Genomic DNA, 22,085 nt, shown 5'->3' on the forward strand with positions numbered 1-22,085 from the left:
GTAAGGACATACTTGCCTGGGACACATTCAGTGAGCTCAGTCATGGCGGTCAGGTCTACTTCAAAACACTGAAATTTCATAACGTTGAATTTCAAAACATTGAGACCAGAACATCGAAATCACAAAACACTGAAAACTCAGAACATTGAAAGTGTGTTTCATAACATTGAAAACTACAACCCACATGTATATAACATCCCCTCCACCTATAACAACATCTAACTAACAAGCACACTTTCTACTATGTTTCTGCAGGAGGACAAGCCCCCCCCTTGCATCCCCCCTGTAAATTAACTATGCCAACTCCAAGATCGCACTACAGTGGAAAAAAGTTAATTTCCTAACCTCAGTGTATTGCGATCACCATACACTGAGGTTAGGAAATTAACTTTTTTCCACTGTAGTACAATCTTGGAGTTGGTATACTTAATTTATGCAGGGTGTGGGGAGCTTGCCCCCCCTTCAGAAACGTAGTAGAAAGTGTGTTTGTTAATTGGGTGTTGTTATAGGTGGAGGGGATCTTGTTTACATGTGCAATGTAGTTTTCAATGTCATGAAGCTGTTAAAGTGTTCTGAAGTTTCATTGTTTTGAATTTTCGATGTTAAGGTCTCAATGTTATGAATTTCAATGTTATGAGATTTCAATGTGTTGAAGTAGACCCATCTCTTCATATAGTCCAGTGAGGTACATGTCAAGTCATTCACACTAACATGAACTATGATGGAGTCATAATGATATTTGTTGTTGAGAGACTTGAGTGCATGTGGGATCTGATGGATCCTGGCACTCAGTAGACAGCTGACTTTCTCCTTGTCCAGCCTTGTGAGTGAGACGTGTCTGTATCCCACAATGGAGTCACCTGTGACTAAACAATTTTGGTTTAGATGTGCTTTGCCTCAGGGGGTTATTTGGTGAGACACTGATGCTTGTGTTATTATCTTGAGTGCTGTAGGTGCTGTATTAAGTGTAGCATGTTTGTGTTTGGAAGGTCACTGGTGTTTAGGTTGGTTTCTAGTGAGTACCTCAGTGCATGATGGTTTGTGTGTTGAATGCTTGGTTTGCATAAGAGGTGTATTGGCGCTGACAAACCTGTTCAGTGTTACTCTTCTGTGTGCGAGAGAGCAAGGATCCCAAATTCTTAGTGTAGATGCACCTCTCACAAATTGTACTTGGGTGATTTAGGAGTAGAGGGTTGTCAGTACAGATGAGACAGTTGCCGCAGTGCCTCAGGATACCCATGTCAATTAGGCTGGTAGCAGAAATGGAAGGAAACTGACCATCCATAATGCTAGGTTAAATCCTGTTTTCACAGTGGGGAGAAAATGGAGGGGTGTGGTATAACTGGGTGGTCTAAGCAGGGTCTATACTAATGGGGTGATGTATAAAGGGTCTGTACTAGCGGGGGTTCTCTAAATGGTATGAGACTGTTGTAGATTTGGTGGTTTTGGTATTGCTTAAGGGGCAGAGGTGCAGCTGAGGTGCTGTCTGAGCAAGCTAAGGGCAATTTAAGGACTTCTCAGCTGGGTCACGGGCAGCTGCTAAGGAAAAATTTATCTACTGAAGTTTTTGCATCTATAACTGCCAAAAGTTACCTCCACAGCTCTGTAGTGCACAATGGTATGCTACGCATAGAGAGATGAATACAGCAGAACAGTGGCTGGTCACCTAACTCTTTGGAGCTGTGCTAAAATAAGCGCAAACCTGTGCAAACGTGGGGCTTATATAGCAACAGTAAGCATACCAAATTAAACAACCAATAAAAAAATCTCAAAACTGAGCCCTGTGCCAGCAATCTCTTGCCACAATGATTCAGGGGGGCCCTCTCCAGCAAAAGATAGCCTAGTTTAATGCTCAATTTAACAAACAGAACAAGATTCAGCAGGTCTGAATTTAGTCTATGCTACAGCAGACAAAAAGTCCAACAAATCAGCAAGAACAATTTAAAAAAATCAGCAATATAGCAAAGAAAAAAATACAGTTTAAAACTTGAAAATACAGTATAAAATTGAATTTATGGTTGGATTGCACAGATGAAAACAGCTGAGCAGTGGCTGGTCGCCTGACTCTGTGGAGCTGTGGTAAAACAGTGGGCAAACTGAATTAAACAATTTAACCAATAAAAAGCTCAAAACCGATCCTGCCAACAACTTTCAATCAGATAAGTCCTGACTGCACTCTCCTGCCGCAGTAATGTGGGGGGGGGGGCTATCCCCAACAAAAGATAGCCTGGTTTAGTGCTCAGTTTAACAAACAGAACCAGATTCAGCAGGTCTGAATCTAGTCTATGCTACACCACACAACACATCAGAAAGAACAGTTTTAAAAAATCAGCAGTATAGCAAACATACAGTTTAAAAAGTACAAAATACAGTATAAGGTTTTACTTATGGTTAGCAGAATGCAACAGGTTCCTTGGATTGCACAGATGAATACAGCAGAGCAATGGCTAGTCACCTGACTCTTATTCCTGTCAGACACAGTAAGCTGCAGGCAGCTTGGGAAGGACTTTTTAAAGTGGTAAGGAAGGTCAATGATGTTAACTACATGATAAAAGTGCTAGGCAGGAAGCAGGGGCACAAACTGTACTATGTTAACATGATGAAGCCTTACCATGATATGGAGGCCCTTGTGCTGAGTGTTTGCAGTGGGTGGCAGGAGGAGCCTGAGGGAGATCTGGTGACTGATCTCAGACTGACACCTCACCGGAAGTGTTAGCAATGTCCCAGCAGCTGTCCCTAACCTAGGTTTTAGAAATCTGAGCAGTGTTACAAGAGTTTGGGGACATGTTCACTGGGAAACCAGGTGCAGCACCATGTGGGTACAGGACCCCAAAGACCTATCAAGCAGGCCCCTCACAGGATGCCTGAGTGAGTCAGACAGACTCTTAGGGAAGAGATACAGGAAATTTTGGAACTGGGAGTATCCAGGAGTCCAGCAGTCCCTGGGCCTTCCCAGTGGTGTTGGTACCAATAAAGGATGGCAGCACAAGGTTCTGTGTGGGTCACAGAAAACTAAACAGTCACACAGAGTCAGATGCTTACCCCATGCTTAGGACAGATGAAGTCTTAAGAGCATCTGGGTGGGGCTAAGTATCTTACCAGTAGTAATCTGACAAAGGGCTACTGGCAGCTACCCTTGACTCCCAGTGCTAGAGAGAGGTTAGCCATTGTAACTCCTTTCAGATTATACAAGTTTGCAAAGTTTCCCTCTGAAATGAAAAATGCCCCAGCAACCTTCCAGACGCTAGTAGATCGTATCCTAGCAGGAGAAGGAGATTATGCCCTTGCTTACCTGGACAATATTGCCATCTACATCTGTTCCTGGCAAGAGCACCTTTAGTATGTCAAGGAGGTCCTGGGCAGACTGCAAAGGGCAAGGTTGATCATTAAGCCCAGTAAGTGTCAGATGAGTATGGCAGAGGTCTCCTACCTGGAACATAGAGTGGGGAGTGGTAAGATCAGGTCAGAACTTGCCAAAGTGGAAGCTGTTCTGGCATGACCTGCCCCTGTCACCAAAAAGCAGGTGAGGGCATTCTTGTGGATAGCAGGGTTGTATAGAAAGTTGTTCCCAATTATAGTACAATAGCTGCTCCCCTCACAGACCTGACAAGGAAAAACAGGCCAGATAAGGTTGTGTGGACCCCAGCCTGCGAGCAAGCTTTCCGAAAGCTTAAATGGGCTTTGGGAGGACCCCATGTGCTAGCCAGTCCAGATTACAGCAAATAATTTGTTGTGCAGGTGGATACTTCAAACCATGGGGTGGGGGCTGTACTCAGATAGGTTTCCTCTGAGGAAGGAGAGCACCCTGTTGTAAATCTCAGCCATAGATTCCAACTCAGGGAGGAATGTTATGCAGCTCTCAAAAAAGACAGTCTAGCCATAGTATGGGCACTGCAAAAACTTCAGCCCTATCTGTATGGAATGATTCACTGTGGTTACAGACAACAAATCCTTAACATGGCTACATCGAGCCAGCGAGCAAAATTCCAAGTTGTTAAGGTGGAGCCTAAGGTTGCAGAAATATGACATGACAGTGCAGCACCTTAATAGGGTCAGCAATCCCAATGCCAATGCAGATGGGCTGTCAAGGCAGAGTATGGGTTAAAATGTTCCCAGACAGACTTATTTCTCTCAAGCAATGTTCTTCAAGGGTCAGAGACGAGAGATGTGATGATGTGAGGTAGTGCCAGCTGTGCCAGGGGGAGTAGGGCATAGGACAGTGCATGTTTAACATATGCCAGCATAGCTAGCTGGAGTTTTGTAAAGATTTGCATGTCATTTGAATGTCACACTGATTTGTATAGATGCTGGGCTAAAATGTATTTGTAAAGTTGTTTGTTTTAAAAATGTATCAGTAGTGGGTCCTGCTGGACAGAAAAGAAACATACTTGTATGTCAGACTGTATTGTTGTAACTGATGAAACATATATATTTTAACAGAGGATACTGGAAGGGAATGGGTTATTCTCACCCCAGCTAACCTTAAGAAAATAGCCTGAAATTAAATGACTTGGTTTAGGCCATATAGATTTTATCTCACATGTCTGAATGCAGCCAGAGGTGCAATGTCTGTGAAAAGCCTGGGCTGGGATCCTGCTCTGTTGGCCTTAGTAGTGAACTAATTGCTACCTGGGGTGCCAGAGAATGGCTTGTTAGTTTCTGCAGGAGGGGTGGAAGTGTTGGAATTATTTTACAGTTTCCAGATGCTGTAATACACCTTAGCTAAAGTTCTGTGTGTGTGTATTGTGACACAGTAGTGCCAGATCCTGGTTCAGTTTCAAGTGAGAGAGTAGTGTGGGAACCACAGAGTCAGGTGACCAGATGTGATGTCATTCTGTAGCCAGCACTGAAATTTTACTTAAATACTAGTGAGAGATGTGTGGAGGGTACTCTTGTTTTTGGACATGACAAGACACTCATTCACTTTTATCTTGCCTTGCTTTATAAGTAACTAGGGAACAGTAATTCTTCAGTTAGTTAAAAAATATAGCAAGATTAACTAAATGTTTTTTTTTTCTGTATCTGTCTGAGTCTTTCCATCTTTGTTGTTTTTTTAATATATTTCCTGTGATTGAAACTCTTGTGTTTGTGAATAGATATTTAGTATCATTATGTTTTTTATTATTATTTATTATTTGATGTACCTAAACCTTTCGTTATAGCTGGTCTTTTAGAAAATATTTAGCCTTTGAGAGTACTTGCATTTATTAGTGGCACTCGCTCCACGTTCCTGAAAGTCTTGCTGCTTGGTTAAACACAATCATTTGTACAAGTATTAATTTTACTAAGTGTAATTGGTACCCTGGTAAGAAGTAGCTAGCTTCAAGTATTCTGGTTGCAGCAAATCCACCTTATAGTCTGGGTGGAGGTGCAGAGCAGGTAAGCTGTGCCAGCCTTTCCCAAGTGTGTGTGTGTGTGTGTGTGTGTGTGTGTGTGTGTGTGTGTGTGTGTGTGTGTGTGCGTGTGTGTGTGTGCGAAAATCAAATCTCAAATAGTGTGCGTGTGACAACTACTTTGAACAGGGATACTGAGAGCACTTATTTCACAGAGAGGGGAGGACTTGGCTTGGAACACCTGGCTAAAACTCTGCTCTATAGTGGTCAGTGGGGAATCATCTTTGGGGCCTGGAGAGAAAGCCCAGCCCCAGGACTGGAGTGCACATTCTTTGTGTGCTCTTAAGGGAAATTGTGCTCAGTGCAGAGGACTACATTTGAACAAACTGTGTGTGTCTATTTTTCTCTCAGTGAGCATTCCCTACCAGTGTCAGTGGAGTGGATTGAGCCTTGATCACTGGCCCATAGGAGGGACGTCACATCTATAGCAATATAACAACAGCTATGAATGAAAAATTGTGCTGTGATGTAATTTCCATAAATTTAACTTCAGCATTTGACAGGGTCATACACAAAACACTGATCAATAAATTAGAACAACTAGGTATGGATATACTCTTTTTGTAAGATGGATAGCTGTATTGCTTACAAATTGGATATAGCATCTTGCAGCAATTGGACAGGTGAAATTCTTGGTTACTGTCAGGGTGTCACACAGGGCTCTGTTCTAAGCCCATATTTTTTAGAGTGCATCTTTCAGGCCTATCATTTTCATCTGAATACGTATACAGATTCCTTGAAATTTGATAAACTAAATACATGTGTTACAGCTAGGACATGTCTGCAAAAGACTTGACTAAATTGACCATTTGGGCAGAGGAGAATGATATGCTGTTAAATACATCAAAAAGTAAGCATATGAGATTTGGGAGACATAAATTGAAAGGTGAATATTTAATACAGCACAAAGTGATTGAAAATGTAGATTCATTTCAGGACCTGGGTAGATCCATCTCTGAGTTTTTCATATTGTATCATCTAATTGGTTAATGATAGTTCAAGAACTATAAGTTGTATAGAAGGATTTATAAAGTCTAGGAAGTCAAAAATGATGATGTTTGTTAATTATATTAGACCCAAACTTAAGTGTGTAGTAACAATATGGAAACCTTGTAAGAAAGCAAGCATAAGTAAACTGGAAGGAGTGCAGCAAAAATGTACCAAAGGTATCCATGGCCATGGTCTTAAAATTAATGCTAAGAAATGCATAATTTTATCCTTTGGGAAATCAACCGTCCTATCCAATTACCATGTTGATAATATACTCCTAAGAGTGATCCAATGATCAGGGATTTGGGTATGCACATAGACATAGTCTTGCCTTTGACCACCATGTGGCCGTAGTGGTGAGGAAGTCCTTTTGTGTTGCGCAACTTTAAGTAAGGGCATGGCATCTAGATCCAAATAGGTCATTATCCAACTGTACTCCACCCTTATCAGACCAATCATAGAGTACAGTGCTCCCTTTGGTATGTGCTTGACCAAGCATATGCAGTAACTAGAGTGACCTCAAAGGTTCCTTGCAAAAAGAATACAAGGCATAACAAGCCTGCCTTATGCAGAGTGCCATAAAGCCCTTTTCCTCTACTCAGTCTCCTATGGATTGTTGAGGGGTGATCTATGCCTGGCTTACAAGGCATCCACAAATTCCACACTTATGAATCTATTACATATTCATAAGTCAAAGAGTACAAAAAATACAATGTCTAGGGACCTGAATTTTGTCTATGACGTAAACAGAACCTGCTGGAGAGACAGATGTGTCTCAGAAGACTGCCCCTCATATGGAACAGGCTTCCCGTACATAGAAGCTGAGTTTGTCTAGTACCCAGTTTAAACACAACCTAGAAAAGTGGATGGTAAGTAGAATATTTACACTGGGCCTGGCACCCATGTCCCTTATGGGCAGAGGTAGCTTATAAATAACTGTCCCTAAATGTCCTGTTGGATGAAGGACATCATCATTCTTTTGGGAACACTTGGCTAGACCTAGAAAGGCCCCTTAAGTTGCTAGCTTAGTAACAGTCTATGAATCTATGGATATGAAAATTTAAGTTATTATGAAAGGCTAAAATATCTGAACTTGCACAGTGTCTCTTACAGATATTAAAGAGGAGATCTTATTCAGATATGTAGGGCATTTAGAGACATCTAGACCTGGGAATGTTTGGGATTATCAAAAAGTAGTAGAGAATTATCAGACATCCTATGTAGAAAATTCTATAGGAATGAGAAATGCACTAGTTGGTTTTCTGAGAGAACAACTGATGCATGGAGCAAACTACCAAATTATTATTAAAGCAAGTGCTAGATTATATATTTTTAAGAACATCATGGACACTTATTATGAGAACTATTGATGTTCTGTTGTCCTATCTCGCCTTCATTCTTACTCTTGGGATCAGAGCCAAACCTCGGCTCTGACTCGGCCATACTGTAGCTCAAAAACTTCAGGTTGGCTCATGGCTAGGAGGTATCCCATCATGCATCACTACCATTCCCCAGATCTCATTTGCCTGCTCGTTCAGCTCAGATGTGATTCTTCTTGGCAGTGGCTAAGTGATATTTTCAATATCTTTTGACTTGTTATTGTTGGGTAAAATAATCTTGTTTTAGTAGCTTTGTGTATTTATTACAGTCCGTGTCTGTTCTGACCATTTGCTGCTTGTTTTTCTGTGTACTTCTTGTATGTTGCTTGACCGTTCTTGTATCCCTGCATCGCTATCTCCTGTACTGCTGGTTTTCTTCTCTTTCCCCCTTGGGCTAGGCCTGTTTGCTAGAGGACCTAGTCCTCGTTCTGTTTGTCTTCCGTTGGGCTAGGCCCGTTTAAATTCGAGGACCTAGTCCTCTGTTCTGTTTTCTGTCTCTCACTGGGCTAGGCCCGTTTAAATTAGAGGACCTAGTCCTCAGTTTATTTCTTCTCCTCTTAGGGCTAGGCCCATTTAATTTAGAGGACTTAGTCCTCCATTTGTCTTTGTCTGTTTAATAGTTGTGTTTGTACTTGCGGATAGTGGTTTTGCATTATGTCAAAAGACTCTAAGAATCACAAGCCTTCGGGCTTCAGAAAGTGTAATGAATGCGCCCAGAAGATGTCCTTGACTGATGGGCACAATTTGTGTGTTTACTGTTTGGGGGCTATTCACCTCCAAGAGTCTTGCCTATTTTGTCATGCCTGTCCTCGTGTTCTTCAGGAGAGGAAGAACAAACTCATATCAAAAGGACTATTAAAGCATTCCTTTGGGGAGGAAATGGCATCTTCTTCATCTAGCTCTAAATCTCCTTCCTCCTCCAAGGAAGACAGATCAAAAACTACGAAAAGGTGGTCTTCCACCCATTCTGTTTCGTCGGAGCCGCCAGACAAAATTACTAAGTCGGCTCCACTGATTTCAATGCCGACAGAGGTTAGCCTAGTGGATCCATCAGTTTTTGGCTCCAGGAACTTCGGAGCCAATAACTGACACTACATCTCAGAAAACAAACGAAGGCTCAAGGGCACAAAGTCTCCAAAGTGAAAAAAGGTTTATTACTTTGCAACCTAACAGTATGATACAAAAATAAATGGTTAAGCACTTTTCGTCTTAATTTAGAAGACTTCTTCAGACCTACAACAGTAGCACAAGTGCTCACTTTAATACAGACCACATGGTGATTTCAAAAAAACATTAACCAATGGTATTGCATAAGTAATTAAGCTTGGACACATGACATCAGCAACAAGTCAAATACAAAAACAGCAACTGTGAAAACCTGTAAAGAACAAAAATGTATAGCTGCTTTTGTGCACAAATAAAGACACATTAAATCACTGCATTTAGGTGGGCAGAGTGTAACTCTTAAAATATGTGATAAAAATTGTGAAAAAACTATGGAAAATATATATATAAATGTAAATATTTATATACACATTGTTATGCGTTACAAGAGCACTCCAAGTGGACTAAAAGAACGCTGCACTCAAAATAAAATAAAATAAGAGACTGCAATTTCAACTTTAACCAGTGTTGATTGACTCAACTATAATGCTTTCACAAATCACCAACAAGAGTGAAACAAGTTTAGATGTACATTTAGCAACGCCCTGTTTGACAGATCCTCATTGTTCGGAACCAGGGTAAAGGACACTCACTAGGTGCGAGCAGGAAGGAAAAACCCTGTCAGCCGTGGGAGTCTGTTTTTCCGTCCCTTCTAGACCCTATCTCAAAGGGCAGAAGGGTGGTAAAATGTGATTCAGAATATCGCAGAGGTTTTTTCAAGACACACAAGGTGATTCCTTCTCCAGAGGCAGAGGAGGAAGGAAATAATGGTAGACGCCACCCTAGAGGTAGAGAAGGCCTGCAGAACCAGGGAGACTGTGATTCCTTTCGTGGTCGTCCCTATTAGCGCTCCTGAAAGGAGGCCTGACTCTGTGTCTCCGGAGCCAGTCAGGGGTCGTATTTCTTTATACCTAGAAGCCTGGCATGACATTACTCAAGACAAGTGGGTATTAAAGATGATTACAAGAGGTTACCATATCCCCTTCTATTCTCCACCCCTTCAGACCAGACGAATCCCAGATGTGCCACCCAATCACAGGAATTCAGCAACTCTAGAAATCCAAAAGTTGCTTGTGAAGAGAGTCATCCAACCCGTCCCCGCAAACCAAGTAGGATTAGGGACTTACTCCAGATTCCTTTTGGTGCCAAAAAGAACAGGTGACATGAGACCCATTTTGGATCTCAGCAAATTGAACGAATCTATACAGAAGTCCAAGTTCCGAATGGCCACATTACAGTCGATACTCCCGTTGTTAGGAAAGACATTTGGATGTGTCCATAGATCTCCAAGATGCTTACTACCACATCAAAATGGACAGGGCATCGAGGAGTCTCTTAAGCTTCCAGCTGAGAGCCAGTCATTATCAGTTTCGCACCCTGCCCTTTGGTCTCACCACAGCCCCCAGTGTGTTCACCAAATGTATGGCAGTGGTTATGGCTCACTTGAGATGTCAGGGATTCCAAGTGTTTCCATATCTGGACGACTGGCTCCTGACTGCCAACACCAGGCATCTGCTGTTACAGAACAGGGACGCAACCATTTCAACTTGCCTGCAGTTAGGAATTAGAGTAAATTGGCAAAAATCTGCATTGTCACCCTCTCAGCATGTGAATTTTATTGGTGCCGAAATAAACACCGTTTCAATGAGGGCTTACCTTACCGTGGAAAGAATTCAGTGTCTAAAGGAACAAGTCTTGAGCTTACTTCCTCTGAGAAAAGTCAAAGCAAAAGTGGTGCTCAAGCTATTAGGGACCATGGCTTCCACAATAACACTAGTTCCCTTAGCCAGACTTCACATGAGGGTCCTGCAGTGGTTACTTTTTGCCCAATGGTCGCTGCAGTACCTTCCTCTGTCTCACCCCATCCTGATAACAAATTTGTACAGACAGTATCTTCGTTGGTGGACCCAGACCAGCAATCTAAACACAGGCAGACCATTTGTTCTCCCCCCCAGTTGCCACTGTGACTATGGATGCCTCCCAGATAGGGGGGGGGCATTATCTAGGGAGAACAGTCCAAGGCACATGGCAAGATCACGAGGCTCATTTGCATATCACTGTCTTTGAGATGAGAGCAGTGCTTCTAGCATTGCAAGCACTTCACAGCTTTCTCCCTCTAGGGACAATTGCAATCCACTTGGACAACATGTCAGTGGTATGGTACCTAAACAAACAAGGAGGAACCAAATCTTACCCCCTTTGCAGAGAAGCACTTCGAGTATGGGAGTGGGCGGTGTCTTCCCAGCACTTTCCAATAGCAACGCACATCCCGGGGAAATCCAGCATCATAGCTGACAGGCTCAGCAGGGCTATTCTAACGCCTCACAAGTGGTCACTGAACACATAGGTTCATAGGTTCATACTAGGCTATCTGCCCTAGGGCATTTATAAGCCTAGCCAGAGTGTGTTTGGCTTTCGCCACCCATTTTAAATTAATTTTGCTATGCCTTTTTCGAGGTTAGTATACTGTGCCTCTGTCTAACAGTGACACAGAAGTGATACCCGGGGTAAACCTACGATCTCCTATCCACTCATCAAGATTCCTCTTGAAGAGAGTCAGTGAGGGACTCTGCCTAACCTGGACTGGGATTTTATTCCAGAGTGAAGGGAGCCTCTGGATTATGAATCTGTCCCTCCAGCATGTCCTATTTATTTCAGTGCTGAGGTTCAAGTCTCTCGGCGTAGCTCGATGGGATTTGGATTTTATGAGGTGCAGCATGTCCATTAATTCCGGGTTGGACATGGCTTTATATGTCAGGCACAGATCACCTCTGAGCAGGCGGTATGCCACTGAGTAGAGCTGGAGTTTCTTTAACTGGGCAGCATATGGCATCTGTTTGAGCCCTTTGATCCTCTTGGTGAGGTACTTTTGGGGTCTTTCCAGTTGCTGCAGGTGTCTGGTAAGGTACATCCCAAAAGGGGCATTGTACTCAATTATGGGCCTGATGAGGGATGAGTAAAGAGGCATGATGACCTCCCCTGATCTAGATGTGAATCCCTTCATGATTAGGTGGGCTATATAAAATGTTTTTCTAACCACTTTGGCCATGTGGTTGTCAAATGAGAGATTGCTATCAACTTGGGTCCCCAGGTCCCTAATTACTTCTTCTGTACTTAATGGATTACCACCTATGTGGTAATTTGTGGGCACTTTATTTTTGCCAAAGGGGATGACTATACACGTTTGCCGTTTAGCTTGAGGCCATGGCTCTGGCACCAGTTGTCTGTTTCTATGAGGCCCTTTTGGAGGATGCTTGTGTCGGCTGGAGAGTCGATTATGGCGCCCAGTTTGCAGTCATCTGCGAACTTAGTCAGCCACAGTCCTTCCGTGTTGGCCTGTACCTCCAAGAAATATATACCGAACAAGAGAGGTCCCAGGACTGAGCCTTGTGGGATGCCACTTGTAACTGGTTTGGAGTCTGACATGGCTCCAGCAATTCTAACCATGTGGATGCTGTCCTTGAGCCAGTTTGCAACCCATCTAGTGACATAGGGGTTTATATTTAAGCTGGTGAGCTTATCTATAATGCCCGAGTGGGTATTGTATCGAAGGCTTTTGCGAGGTCCAGGTAGGCTGTGTGGACCACCTTCCCTTCGTCAATGGCCTTGGTGACTGTTTCAAAGAAATCGACCAGGTTTAAGAGGCAGGATCTGCCCTTAACAAAGCCGAACTGGGTAGGATCCAGTGTCTGTAGGTCCCCAATATCTTTATTTATGAGGTCCATGATGATCCTTTCCATAGCTTTGCAGACCAAGCTAGTCAGGCTTATAGTTATAATGGTGTTTGTTTATAGGCTGATAGTTTCCAGGATCCGTTGAGGCACCACCTTTGTGGAGAGGGTTCACTGTTGCTGTACGCCACTCTTTGGGTACATATCCTGTAGTAAGGCTGAGATTGAACAGTAGTTTTATGTTTGGGTTTAGCTCTTCTTGGAGTTCATGTAGGACGCAGCCCAGGACACCGTCTGGTCCCGTTGATGCTGTGTTTTTTGCTTTGGAGAGGGCGGCTCTTACCTGAGCATCTGAGATGTCAGGGGGGCAGCTCTCTGCTGGGATAGATATTTGCCCTTTTGGTCGGGAGGGGGGAGAAGTCTGCGCTGAACCTGTCAGCTAGGATGTTGGCAATGTCTGTGGGTTCGGTGTATTTTTGGTCATTTTGGACTAATTCTGAGCATATCTGGGAATTCCCACCCAGGTTCCTAACATAACTAAAGAAAGCCTTGTGATTATCCTTAGTGTCCTGTGCAATTTTTCTCTCGAAGCTGGCCTTAGACGATTTTATGAGTGCCCGTAGTTTTTTGCTAATACTGATCAGAGATGCCTTCCCTTTTTGGGATTTTGCTCTATCATGTAGTAGCTTCCTCCTTCTATTGTATAGTTTGTTTATGGCTGAGGTCTACCAGACAGGACGTCTGCCTTTGGAGGATTGGGTCTTGGTTTTATTTGGGATTGCATGATCCATGCATTCCTGAAGGGGTTCATAGAATGCGTTTATAAAGGATTCTGCGGCCTGGGCTGTATTTTCCACAGGCCCGGGGGCTTTGAAGGATTCCACCTCAGTTTTGAGGAGTGTGAAATTTGCTTTAGAGAAGTTTTTCACTGTGATTTTCTGGGCAGGGGGTGGGGTTGGGATGTGACTATCCAGTGAGATTAGTTTATGGTCTGATTTTACCAGTGAGGGATATACTTCTGGTCTGGAGCATAGAGTCCCCATGTTGGTGATGATCAGGTCCAGTATGTTTTCCCCTCATGTGGGAGTGGTAACAAGTTGTTCCATAGCATTTGAGTTTATAAATTCTAGGAACCTTTGGGCTAGGGTGTTGGAGCTAGAGTAATGCTCCCAGTCTATGTTTGGGTAGTTGAAGTCGCCCAATATAATGGTGTTTGGAGAGACCTTCATATTTTCCAGTGTTCTCAGGAAGGCCGAGTGGGGTTCTGGGTTTGGGAGGGTGGTCTGTAACAGGTTATAAACTGGAAGGCAGTTTTACCCACTGTTAGTTGCACATGCATAGTCTCTGATGCTTCGTGCTGTGCCACCAAGCTGGAGGTGTGGGTATCTTTGATGAATATTGATACTCCCCCTCCTTTTGTGGTTCGGTCCAAGTTTTGGGGCCAAAAAGCATGGTATGAGGTATAACCTGGTAGTGCTGGGGTGCTCTCAGGAGCCTTGAACCAGGTTTCTGTTACTGCACAGATATCGATGTTCTCCATGCTAAGGAGAGTTTCATGCATCTTGAGGTTTAGACTTCTGGCGTTGAGTAGCAGTAGTCTTAGTTTCTTATCCCTTGTGATACCTATGGAGGTGGGTTTGTCTTTTGAGCCTTGCCTAAAAAGGCACTATGGGGGTGGCAAGAGCCATTGCCAATATCCGAAAGCCCAGGGTGACAGGTGCAAGCCATTCCTAGCGCATCGTGGCTTGTCGAGCATGTCATCCCAGGCTGACAGGCATTGGATCCCCTTTGAATGACACCAATACTTAAGCCAATTGTTGAAATTAATCATCTTGTCTTTATATTGTGGCATCATTCTTGGTGAGGGTAAGATGCTACTCAAGGTCAGGGTCATACCAGCCTGGGCTGCATGCTCAGAGAGCTCCTCTATGTCTCTTTTCATGTAGTCCAGGGAGGTACGTCTCAGGTAATTCACACCAGCATGGACAATGACTGAGTAATATTTGTACTTACCTTGGAGTGACCTGAGTGCTTGTGTTATGTGGCGGATCCTAGCGCCCGACAGGCAGCTCACCGTGACCTTCTCCTTGTTCAGCCTGGTGAGCGGGACGTCAGTGTGCCTAACGATAGTCAGCTATTACAAGTGTATCAGGTGTGTTGTTTAGCCTTAAGGGCTGTGACTGTTCGGCACACTGGCTTTGTGAGCTATGTGCTGCACTTGTTTTGTTTTGGGGTAGCGGTTGCTTGGGTGTCTGCTTTAGAGGTCTCTGCTGCTTAGGCAGATTTTTATTTAGAGCCTCCGAGTATGTTTTTGTGTGTTTATATGTTTGGTTTGCTGTCGTGGTAGGTCTATGTGAGACTGGAATTGTAGTGAGTGTGGTTTCCTTCTCCTCCTGACTGGTTACTCCAGTACTGAGTTGAGAGAGCTTAGCCTCCAGTTTGGCTATATGGTTGCATCCCTCACATGTGTTGGAATTTGTTGGGAGGAGGAGAGGGTTGTCTGTGCACGAGGCAGTTGCGGAACAAATGTTTCGCAAATGGGGTCAGCCTTGCTGCGATCTGTTTGCTACCCCTCTCAATGCCAAATGCAGCAGCTACTTTACCGTGATTCCCCCGGAAGGGGAAGCACCAAGAGATGCACTCGTTCACGATTGGCCCTCAGGACTTCTCTATGCTTTCCTTCCCTTCCCCCTCATATCGAAGGTAATTCAGAAAGCAATATCCTCGGGAAGCAGAATGATCCTAATTGTTCCTTACTGGCCTCAACAGATTTGGTTCCCCTTCCTCAGACCTCATCTAAAGAATGAACCGTGGACTCTGGATCCAGTGCCAGATTTACTGACACAGATGTCATGGGTGTTCCATCCCTCTCTCCACACCCTCAACTTGACAACTTGGCTGCTCCAATTCCATCCCTAGTCAGGCTTCATGACTTTTCTCCCGATGTTGTACATCCTGTCATCTTCTCACATACTTTCTACCAGGAAAATTTATACCAGTAAATGGAAGAGATTCTCCTTTTAGGCATGAGAGAGAAACCTTGATCCTTACACAGCTCCCATTTCTGCCATTTTAGACTTCCTCTCGCAGTTATTCAACCAAGGCTCAGCAGTAGCAACTATCAAAGTCCAGTTGGCAGCCATTTCCACCTTTCATGTTGCTAAGGAATCTAACCTTGTGCCTCATAGGCTTTGTAGAGCCTTCCTCAAAGGGACCACTTTGCTAAGACCCTCAGTCATGGATCCCGTGGCTCCAGGGGATTTGAACTTTTTTCTCCTTAAACGTACGTCAAGCCCTTTCAAACCTTCAAGCAACATGGGACCTCATGTTTCTAAGTGGGAAAACTATATTTTTAGTGGCTATCAATTCTGCAAGAAGGGTCTCTGAACTGCAAGCTCTTTCCATTAAGCCCCCTTATTTGGTGTTTCATAAAGATAGGGTCTCTTTGTGGACAAATCCTTCCTTTATTCCTAAGGTTTCTTCTCAAGCCAATATTAATCAGTCTATTGAATTGCCTGTGTTCTTCCCTATGTTTTCTAACAAGGCAGAGTACAAATTCCACCAACTGGATTTGCATAGACAATTGTGTTTTTATCTGGACAGAACTAAAGGTTTCAGAAGGTCAGATCAGTTGTTTGTCTCCTTTTCAGACTCTAGGAGGGGGCCTACCAGTTGCTGAAGTCACACTATCTCACTGGATTTCCAGTTGCATTTCATTTATCTATTCCTCCTGTGGTAAAGATTTCCCTTTCAAGGTGAAAGCTCATTCTACCGGGTCTGTCTGTACCTAGGTAGCTTTTCAGGCTAGAATCCCAATAGACAACATTTGTGCTGCAGCAACATGGGCTTCACTTCACACATTCATTACTCACTACAAATTGGATATGGCTTCTAGGAACAGGTCTTCCTTTGGTTCCACAGTACTCAGGGGCATTTTCCAATGAGCCACCCAAGATGAAGGTGCTAGGGACGCTGTCCTAAGTGCAAGAATGAAGGCGAGATAGGACTACAGAACATAAAGAAGTTATGTATTTACCATAACGTTCGATGTTTGTAGTCCATCTCGCCCTTCATTCTTACGAACCCTCCCTCCTGCCCCCTCCTTGAGGACCTGGGGGTAGAGTGCCTACTGCCTTTTTGTTGGTCCTTTCGATGTGGTTTGTTCTTTGTCTCTCTGTTTTCTCCTTGCAGCAAACAAGATCTGTGGAATGGTAGTGATGCATGATGGAATACCTCCTAGCCACAAGCCAACCAGAATTTTTTGAGCTACAGTATGGCGGAGTCGGAGCCAAGGCTTGGCTCCGATCCCAAGAGTAAGAATGAAGGGCGAGCTGGACTACAAACATTGAATGTTATGGTAAGTACATAACTTCTTTTGTTTTTGGTATATTGGCAGGCTAGAAGGGCATTAATGCCACACTTGAAATATTTGTATGTACATATTTATTTATTTGTTGTGACCTCATCTGAGCCTGATGCTTTCCCTGACTTCATTTTCCTTAATGCTCTGTCTGGGGCAGTATAGCCTCTGAATAAGAAATGGCAGCACAATAGCAATCCAGCGGTATACCAATGCAGATGAAATAGCATCCAAGTGAAATAAGGAATCCAAGTTTATTGAATAAATAGGTAAGCGCTTTCGGCTGTGACACCAGCCTTCTTCAGACAACCATTACATTAAAAGAAACTTCTTATATAGTAATCTATGTTCACTAATTACAATCAATTATCCAATTATTCAATGGATAACAGTTTCATTGAATTAAAAATAAAATTGTAATTATAGAATTATAAATGTACATGTTTAAATACATTTAAATATAAATATTTTAAATATAAATATATTTAAATAGAAATGTGTCATAATAAATATATATAGAATACCTATATAAAACCATGTTAAAACAATATTAATATAAAACAAATACTATACATATAGAGTATTTTGCAATGGAAATTATGTATAGTATTTGTTTTATATTAATATTGTTTTAACATGGTTTTATATAGGTATTTTATATATATATATATATATATATATATATATATATATATTATGACACATATATTTAAATGTATTTAAACATGTATATTTATAATTCTATAATTACAATTTTATTTTTAAGTCAATGAAACTGTTATCCTTTGAATAATTGGATAATTGATTGTAATTAGTGAACATAGATTACTATATAAGAAGTTTCTTTAACAATGGTTGTCTGAAGAACTGGTGTCAGCTAAAAAACGCTGCTATTTATTCAGTAAACTTGGATTCCTTATTTCACTTGGATGCTATTTTATCTGCATTGGTATACCATTGGATTGCTACTGTGCTGCCATTTCTTATTCAGTTTGTTAGTTGTTGCTTTGTTTTGTTTGCAGTATAGCCTCTGCGGGGTTTCCTTCATTCAGAAACTGCTGGAAGTACGCATTCTATCTGCCTTTGATGTCCTGTGGACTAGTGGGCAGGTTGTTGCTAGTATCCCTCATCAAGGCTGCCTGAGTATCTTCTATATCTTTCTGTCTTTGCCTTGCAAATTGATGAGTTCCTTTGTGCCATCTACTGACTCACTTTCCAGAAGCTGGTAGAGTGCCTTTTGATGTCCTTCTATTCATATGCTGCAGTATTCATCACATATGGGAGTTCGCCTCCGGTTAACTCGTATGTCTGGCCAGTGTACAAAAGACTACATGCTACTGCTAGGTATGTGTGATGCCACACATCTTGTCTTGTACATCAGTTATAAAGAGACGTCTGGTATAAAGTGGATGTCAGCATGCACCAACCTCAGAATTTTTCCTGCCACATGTCCAGTCTCCTGCTCCAGACATTCGCTCGCCAAGTTGGTGTTAAACCGTGGTTCAGATAACTACCCCATTGGGTTTTTTTCTTTCTATTTTCTTTTTTGCTGCTGCTTTGTTGTGTGGTGATTTCATGTCAGTGTGGAAGGCAGATTCCACTTGAAGACACCCATGACCTTTGTTTGTTCTATCTAGGCCTAGGCCACGACCATACCACCTGTGATACTTGTAAATTGTTCATTCCCAAAACTCTAAGGCGCCATCTAGCTTTGCTTAAATTGTAAGTGGAGAAACAGCATCTTAATTGCCTAGCACTGGAGATGGAGGTGACATTGGGTCCTTCGGACGAGCCACAAACTAAAAAGGCCAAGAAATCTTGGCCTGATCTACCAACTGCACCCTGTCTCTTGGGCATCCCTCCCAAGTCTGATGTAGGCCCAGAGGTTGTGGTAGAGTCGGTGGATGTCCCTTCAGCAGGTATCACAGGGGAAGCCCCGAAGGAGTCTACCAGCATGTCCAAGAGGGAAGTGCCGACATCTGATTTGGACAAAAAGGCAGAACAGTGGTTCGTTATTTCCGAGCATCCTTGAGACATCACTCAAATTACTGTGCATGAGGATGTGCTTACTGACGTAGTCAAATGCAGGCTGACTTCAGGTCCTTCCACTTTCCATCACATGGAAACTCCCAGAAAGAAAAAAGTGAAGACTTAAACATGTGGCTCCTGCTCCGTCTGAACACCCTCCCTGACTGGCAGGCTTTTTCTCTAAGTCTTTTCAATGTCTTCATGGCCCTGTGCCAGTCCTCACCTTCCTTATGTTCCCTTTGCAGTCCTTTTCTCTCTTCACTGCATTCAAAAGGACAGCTACAGATTCCTCATCTGATGTTGACTCATTAGCTTACTCCACCCAGATAGCTTCACCCCTAGGATATGGCTCCCCAGAAGAGGTGTCCAATGGTACAAATTCCCCTGGGGAGCATATTTCCTTAGGAGAAACTATCCAAAAAATGAAAGAATTTTTCAAATGGGACTGCTGCCAATTCTCAGATATTCAGAAGAGGTCTTATGACCTCTTGCAGATGGATTCTCCATCACCATCTGCTATTCCTCCTAGCCTGCATGCATTCCTGGATGCATTTACTGCTGCTTCCAAGTGTCCAGATTTGCAACTCCCTGCTCCCAAGCATCCAGACAAGTTCTATAAGGTTTCTGAGGATTCTGTGTTCCTGTTTAAAGCTCCATCTCCAGACCCAGCTACCATTTCCATCTCAGCTGGCAAGGCCTTCAAGTTATTGCCCTCTACTTCCTTACTGCCCTCTGATAGAGAGAAAGGTTATGGAGAGACTGGGGAAGAAGGTTTACATCTCTGCTACCATACCCTTTAGGGCAATTAATTACCAGGCTTACATGGCCAAATACTGTCTGGGTCTCCTTGCTGATGCAGAGAAACTCTTTTATGAGCTTCCAGATTCTCCTGCCAAGGCAAAACTGGCTGCCATTCTTAATTCCTCTGCACAGGTTGAGGCATTCCATCAAGTGCAATTATGATGCTGCAGATACCTCTGTTAGAGCAGTGGCCTCAGGTTAGTTTTAAGGAGATATTCTTGGCTCAGGTTACAACCCCTGTCTGATGACTTTAAGGCCAAACTCATGGATGCCCCTTGGATACTAAAACTTTGTTTGGTAGCACAACCGCAGAACTATTCAAATCCTTACATAAGAAAGGTAAGGAGAGCTGCAAGATCTGATGCATATATTGGTTTCTCCTGTTCCCAGGTTCCAAAGGAACTATCCTACAAAGACAGCCTTCGTTAGGAAACCTGTCATGCCCCATTCTTCAAAAACCAAAAGAGGACCTAGGAAACAAGCCTCTTCCAGGCCTACTGCATCAACTCCTGTTCAGAAATGGTCCTTTCAGTCCTAGTAAACCTGGCAGCCTGTGACTACCTGCCTCCAGGGCCATCCACTACCCTGTCCCTTCGTCTTTCTCTTTTGTGACTTGAAATCGGATCACCCAGGACTCTTGAATCCTCTCCATCATCCAGACAAGGATATTGCATAGTTTGGGAAACTTATCCTTCCTTCAGAGGCATCCCACAACCACGAAAACTCTTTTAAAAGTTTTTTGTCTATTCCTTCTAGCATGTCGAGGGATCAGTTGCTAGTGTCCTCTCCTACTCAGCTGGTGAACCTGGGAATATTGAGGCAATGTTACAACTGCCTCATGTACAGACAACCCTCTCCTCCTCCCACAAAACACAAATACATGCGAGATGCACTTATACGGCCAAACTGGAGGCTGAGCTCTCTCAACACAGGACTGGCAAGACCAGACAGGATGAGAAGGTCACCACATACACTATAGACCCAGTCTCACATAGTACCATCACAACCTCAAATCATAAACATACACACAAAGACATACTCGAGGCTCTGATCAAAAATCTACCAAAACAGCAGAGGCCACCAAAGCAGACACGCAAACAACTACCACCTCAAAACACAACACCTGCAACACATAGACCTCATAGTCAGAGTGTCAAACAGTCACAGCCCTTAAGGCCAAACACAATGCCAGACACACTAGTCATTGGTGACTCCATAGTCAGACACACTGGCGTTCGGCCACCAGACTGAGTAAGGAGAAGGTCACAGTAAGCTGCTTGTCGGGTGCTAGAATCCGCCACATAACACATGCACTCAGGTCTCTCAACAGCAGGTACAAGTACGATTCAATCATTGTCCACGCTGGTGTTAATGACCTGAGACGCACCTCCTTGACTACATGAAAGAGACATAGAGGAGCTCTCTGATTATGTAGCCCAAGCAGGTATGACCCTGACCTTGAGCAGTATCCTACCTTCACCGAGAATGATGCCACAATACAGAGATAAGATGATCAGCTTTAACAATTGGCTTAAATTCTGGTGTCATTCAAAGGATCCAATGTCTGTCTGCCTGGGATGACATGCTGGACAAGCCACGCTGCTCGCAAGGGATGGCTTGCACTTGTCACCCCTGGGATTCCTGATTCTGGCAAAGGCTCTTGCCACCCCATAGTGCCTTTTTAGGCAAGGCTCAAATTCTAAACCTACCACCCTAGAACAAAACAAAGAAAAAACTAAGGGTAATGCTGCTCAATGCCAGAAGTCTCAACCTCAAGATGCACGCACTCGAGGCCCTTCTCAGTATGGAGAACATCGATGTCTGTGCTGTGACAGAAACCTGGTTCAAGGCTCCTGAGAGCACCCCAGCACTATCAGGTTTTACCTCATATCATGCGTTCGGCCCCAAACCGGACAACACCAAGAAGAAAGGAGGAGGTATCCATATTCATCAAGGACACCCACACCTCAAGATTGGTGGCATTGCACGATGCATCGGAAACCATCCAGGTGCAGTTAACCATAGGCAAGACTGCTCTGCAAATTGTAGCATGTTACAGGCCACCCTCGCAAACTCAGGAATCTCATATGGCCTTCCTGAAAACACTGGAGGGATAAATGTATCTCCAACCACCATCATACTAGGTGACTTCAACTACCCAAATATAGACTGGGAACACTACTCAAGCCCAAACACTCTAGCCCAAAAGTTCCTGGAATTCATAAACTCAAATGCCATGGAACAACTAGTCACCATCCCCACAAGAGGAGAGAACATACTTGATCTCATCATCACAAAC

General features: G+C 43.4%; 1 protein-coding gene across 2 annotated transcripts in view; it reads left to right on the forward strand.

Annotated features, from left to right (window-relative positions):
* The window catches only part of IKBKB (inhibitor of nuclear factor kappa B kinase subunit beta), a 1,482,168-nt gene that overhangs the window by 610,081 nt on the left and 850,002 nt on the right, over positions 1 to 22,085 (forward strand). The window lies entirely within an intron of this gene.

The sequence above is a fragment of the Protopterus annectens genome, chromosome 9.part0 (genome assembly GCF_019279795.1).
Source record: "Protopterus annectens isolate FY-2018-M chromosome 9.part0, PAN1.0, whole genome shotgun sequence".
In the NCBI taxonomy this organism is placed as follows: Eukaryota; Metazoa; Chordata; order Ceratodontiformes; family Protopteridae; genus Protopterus; species Protopterus annectens.